Raw genomic sequence first — 5,770 nt, 5'->3', positions numbered from 1 at the left:
ATGTGCTGCAGTGGGAGGACTGGGCTTGAAATGTTGACTGGACTCAGGCTGTTGACTCTTTTGGTGAGAAACCCCCAAAAATATGGAATCTTGGCTCCACTGAAGTCACTTGTCTGTGATCAGGACTCCCTACAAGGACTCTCCTCCTTACTCCTAATAGTAGCACTGCAGAGCAGATACAGCTGAGTTTGTCTCAGGCAGCCACCCTCAAATGAGGGAGTAAGGAGCAGTGGCAGGATCTTTATTATTGCTGCTGTTATGTGAGCCAGAGAGAACACAGCCTGACTCAATTCCCCAGTTGCTTCTGCAGAAAAAACAGTAAAAAAAGAGTGATATTTTAAAACAAGGCTTTGTTCTTGCAAGCTGAACAGTTCAACACAGAACAGAGTAAGTGTGGAAGACTTCCAATACTACTCTTATTGTCAGTTCTCAGTTTTTAAGTTTACTCTAAGGTCCAGGCTGCTGAGGTGTTTAACAGACCTGGAGAAGGCACTTAGTTGCTAGAATGTTAACATATTTGTTGCTTTATCCCATGTGTCCATTTTCTTTCAACCTCTTCTTGATTTGGGGAACTTTTGCAGAATTGAAAAAAAAAAAAATTTGGTATATTTGGAAAATAATTCACTGATGTTCTGGAGTTCATTGATACTTTGGAAATGTATACCTTCCTTGATCTTTTGTTTCTAGCAAACCTCCAGGTTTTAGTATTGAAGGAAAAACATCCTCTGCCTACCATTTAAAATATATGAATCTGAATTCATTTCTTTGCCTAAAATATTCTTGTAGTTTACTAGTACCATTTGAAGAGAAATTTGCCTTAGAACACTGAGTAAATGAAAAACACTCATTTCTCATGGAGTGTTATTGCAACATTTCCTGCTGTGCCAGGGAAGGTTGTACTCTATTCCTGTTCATTGGAATCACCTGTAATTTGTAGATTGCAGAGAATGTGGAAAACATTATCAGGTGCTGCAGACCTTTTGGCTGCAGTCAGGCAGGATGGGCAGAGAGGAACATAGCTCAGGATGACCTGGTTTAAGCTGAAGGGCTTGGAATTTGAAAGTGAGTAAAGAAAAAGCTGTTATTTTTCTGTGAGAGTAAAAACAACAATAAATGATGAGCCTTTGTGATGCTCTGAGTGACAGTGGCTGCAGGCTGCAGCAGCAGGGTAATTTGACAGTTTATCTTCTGTATGCAAGTTGCAGCCTTCAGCCTTCCTCTGACTAATGGATGCAATGGTATGCAAGGATAAATGTGTTGGTAATTCATTCCAAAGGCATGAGTCCCTGCATCTGAATTCATCCCAATCACCTTGAGTTTCAGGATGGAGGTTAAGATACTGGAGAGATGATGTGTGACTGCCCTTGCCTGCAGTCCCACTGAGTGGCTTTGGGGGGGATGTTCCTGGCCTCAAATCCAGGACGAGGTTGGGGAGTCTGCATGGCAATGTGTGTGCCTACTCCACTCTGAAAGCTGCATAGAAGAGATAGTGAGAACCCCAGAGGCTCTTCCAGAGGAAGAAGTAGTGAAAAGAAGAATTTTCCTTACTCTGCTTATAAGAGGGGCTAAGACAGCCTTTTGCTTCATCCTTTCAGTTTCTTGGTCTGACACAGGATATATGAATTTATTTTTTTTTAAATAATTTTCAGCAGAATCAATACATCTGGAGGACAGAGTGTGTGTACAGGACATACCTACAGGAGCCAAGATGCCATCCCTTTTGCAGCTGATTTGAAGCTGGTGGTCTCCGAATGAGAAATTGGCTCCCCCTCCTGCTGATATCAGTGAGTGGAGAGAGCCAAGAGCTACTGCCCCTCACAGGGAAAAAGATCCTGATAACCAGGTGACAAGTGAAACCCTGCCTTTGGAAAAGGAAACATCTCTTATCAGCTGTTTCATGCCTTTGCTGAATTCTTGCAAGAGGCTTGAATATGACTGGGTTTTTCCCCTAGGGTGGAGGAATGCTGTTATTTAAACACTGCGGTACCATTGCACATCTTCACATCCTTTGCAGCTTGAGGCAGTGAACAGGAAAATGTCATATCACAGACACTGGGATGTTCTTCCTCTCACTTTAGTACAGTTCTCCTGCGAAGCAGTCTGGTGAAATGAAAACTCACAGAGTTTTGAATCATTGAAATTCATGAGGTTTAACCAGACCAAGTGTTGGAGCTGCACCTGGGTCAGAACAGCCCCTGGGATCAATCCAGGCTGGGGATGAGCAGAGGGAGCAGCCCTGGCAGAAGACCTGGGTGCTGTGGGTGAGAGCTGGCCCTGCCCCAACGCAGAGCCCCCCTGTGCTGGGCTGCACCCAGAGCCCCAGGGCAGCAGGGCAGGGGGGATTCTGCCCCTCTGCCCCTCTCTGCTGAGCCCCCCTGCAGGGCTGCATCCAGCCCTGGGCCCAGCACAGCAAGGACAGGGAGCTGCTGGAGCCAGGCCAGAGCAGGGACACCAAGGGGAGCAGAGGGATGGAGCAACTCTGCTGGGAGGAAAGGCTGAGGGAATTGGGATTGTTCAGCCTGGGGAGGAGAAGGCTTTGGGGTGACCTCATTGTGCCCTTGCAGTGCCTGAAGGGAGCCCACAGGAAAAAGGGAGAGAGACTCTGGACAAGGGCCTGGAGTGACAGGACAAGGGGGAATGGCTTCACACTGACAGAGAGCAGGTTTAAATTGGATATTGGGAAGAAATTGTTCCCCGTGAGGATGGTGAAGCCCTGGCACTGGTTGCCCAGAGCAGCTGTGGCTGCCCCATCCCTGGCAATGTTCCAGGCTAGGCTGGGGCTCTGAGCAACCTGGGATGGGGGAAGGTGTCCCTGCCCATGGCAGGAGGTGGGACTGGATGGGCTTCAAGGTCCCCTTCCAACCCAAGTCATTCCATGATTCTTTGATCTCTTGGAGTGAGTCCAGAGGAGGCACCAAGTGGAGTTGGGGCACTTCTGCCATGGAGACAGGCTGGGAGAATTGGAGTTGGTCGGCCTGGAGAAGAGAAGGTTCTAGGTCCTTCTTGTAGCATTTCAGTACTTAAAGGTGCCTATAGGAAAGATGGGAATAGATTCTTTCGGAGGATCTGTTGCCATAGGACAAAAGGTAGTGGTTTTAAACTAAAAGATAGGAGAACCAGACTTGATTTAAAGAAGAAATTTTTTGTGGTGAGGGTGGTGAAGCATTGGCACAGGTTGCCCAGAGCAGTGGTGGATGGCCATCCTTGGAAACATTCAATGTCAGGTTGGTTGGGACTCTGGGCAACTTACTTTAGTCACAGATGTCCCTGTTCATTTCAGGGACATTGGACTGGATGAGCTTTAAAAGTCCTGTCCAACTCAAACTATTCTATGACTGCATGATCCCACACACTCTCTTTCCAAATAATGTTTAGTGTCTTATGATTTCAAAAATCTTTCTGTGGATATTGGAGTCTGTGATATCCATCAGGAAATACCACCTGAGATATTCTTTGGTGGATAGGAACCTAAAAGAAAATGAAGCAAGTTAGGATGGTGTTTTATTGTTTGAGGGTTTGTTCAGGTTTTTTTTAAACTTGTATATTTAATTTCATTGTGAGAAACTGCCAAAATATTTTTTCTGATTTCGTATTGTCTGGCTACACTATTTCTCTTTGTGTATTTTTTTCTGGTTGGGATACTTTCCATAATTAGTTATCAACAAAACCAGCTAAATAATTTGGTGGAGGCAATTATAGAGCAGAAGCAATACTCTTCTAAAGCAGGCAATCAAAAAACAAAAATGATGCTTTATTTGGCAATAAACCTTATGTTTGGCATTGCAATCTGAAAGGTAATAAATTTATAAAAATGTTGTAACATCCCATAAGTGCTGAATGATAAAAAAGAACACAAATTTTCATGCTGGGGACTTAGAGCTCTAAAATGAAGTTTTATCAGAAAAACTTCTGAAGCTTAACAGATGATAATAATGGTCCTGAGTCACTTCTGTATGAAACAACAGGATACCAGACACAATACAGAGATAAAATGTAACCTTTTCTTAATTTTCTTACTTCTGCATTGATTTTTTATAAAAAACCCAAAAAGACAAAACTAAACCAAGTCTTGTTCTTTGGCCCAAGTTCTGCCACCAACTTTCTTCCTGCTGTCCCTTCCCAGTGTGGTCTTCTGAATTGATTTCTGCTTTTTGGACTCTGCAGCTGTTTCTGATTCAAGCCAGAGACTGCCAAATATTTGCCTTGGATCGATTAACAAATGTTTTTTCCCATAACCCTGTTATGGTTGCTCTGGGCCATGGTGCTGAGTCTCTCAATTAACTATAATGGACTTTGGACCAGTCCTGTGATTATTAAGAGGGTTTTTCTGTCAGAATCCTGACCTGAGGCATGGCTCATACATATCTTTTGGGCAGAGGAAATATACTACATAGTATAGGGGAAATATTCATTTTAGAGATGTGTTTTGGATCCACAAACTTAGCCAGAGATCCCTGTTTGCACTCATGGCACTTCTTTCAGATCAGTTAGACCAATGCCAGAGAGATGGAGGAATTGTTGTACCTTACCAAAAAGTTATGAAAAAATTTCTGGAAAACCCCAGAAGTCTGACAGTTCTGAAACCCCAATTTGTCTAGGAAGCATTGAACCCTTTTTGAATGGACTTCCCATCTAAATATTTGCTTGGCTGTGTGGAAAATATAACTCTCCCTAAAACCAAACAGCTTTGAGGGTTTCAGAGTTGGGCTTGGTCAATTAGTCTTAATGGTCACGAAAGTTATTCAGGTTTCACATCAGGGCCTCGCCTCATTCTCCAGTTTTTTGGGGAAAAGCCACCATGAAATTTCCATATGTATATCTATCTATCTATCTATCTATCTATCTATCTATCTATCTATCTATCTACACTTACCTATTTCCTTAACATTCCAGTGATACCCTGAATTTATCGTGAGGTGATACATATTAGATATATATCATTAGGTATCATTCATTATTAGATAAATGGCCTTAACCATAGAAACAAAAAACACCCAAATTCTTCCTGTATGTGATAACTGGGCTCAATTTAAAGATCAGAGGAAGAAAAAGGATACAGCAGCAATTTTTAAATATTGAACTTAAAAGCTTTTTCTTAAAAGTCACATGCTCAAGATGAACCTGTCCCTAGGCATCTTTAATGTTCTCATGTGGCAGTTATGCGGCGAATAACTCAAGGTTATTTTCTTTGGCAGCAATTTCAGAGCAAATCTTTGTGCAAAGAATGATTTCTTTTCCTTGAACAATGGGCTGGACTCATAAAAAATATAATGGGTACATTTGTTTGTTTTTCAATTTTATCAATTAGGAGTATCCGTATGGGTGTAAAAATAGGAAGTAGAAAAATAATGAATAGTAGTACTTATAATTAGCATATTTTGATACTTAGGAAACCAGAAGCCATTTCTATGCTTATGAAATGTGCATTGTCAGCTTCAATGTTTTTGAAAATTACTACCTAAAAATATAATTTCAGATGAAGTGTTGCTTATGGAATATACACTGAAGTTAAAAGTAAACCCAGACTTTAAAATGTGTAGAACAATACCTGCTTTAGTCTTACCAGCACTGAAGTAGCTTTTAGGGAAAACTTGTGCAAAGATGCAGAAACAGTGTCCAAATTCAAGCAGGTATAGAACATAAACAGGTACTGGAATGTTGTGGTTTTTTTCAGATCATAACCTGTGAAATCGTTTAGGTTATATAAGTAGAGAAGTCATAGAAATAAATAATTTCATGAAAGGAAGAACAAGGCCATCCAAAAGCTAAT

At 41.8% G+C, this 5,770-nt stretch overlaps 1 long non-coding RNA gene across 2 annotated transcripts; it reads left to right on the top strand.

The window, feature by feature from the left end:
• Positions 1–275: 275 nt before the first annotated feature.
• On the top strand, positions 276–2,433 carry LOC135456800 (uncharacterized). Of its 2 annotated transcripts, none has more exons than XR_010442615.1 (2): positions 276–387; positions 1,650–2,433. It is a non-coding gene; the product is annotated as an uncharacterized LOC135456800 (long non-coding RNA). The 2 variants fall into 2 exon arrangements; XR_010442614.1 differs by lacking the exon at positions 276–387 and adding an exon at positions 1,020–1,062.
• The last annotated feature ends 3,337 nt before the right edge of the window (positions 2,434–5,770 follow it).

This window comes from Zonotrichia leucophrys, chromosome 1A (assembly GCF_028769735.1).
Source record: "Zonotrichia leucophrys gambelii isolate GWCS_2022_RI chromosome 1A, RI_Zleu_2.0, whole genome shotgun sequence".
Classification (NCBI taxonomy): Eukaryota; Metazoa; Chordata; class Aves; order Passeriformes; family Passerellidae; genus Zonotrichia; species Zonotrichia leucophrys.
Note: the sequence above shows the minus strand (reverse complement) of the source record. Positions and strands in the feature narration are given on the sequence as shown.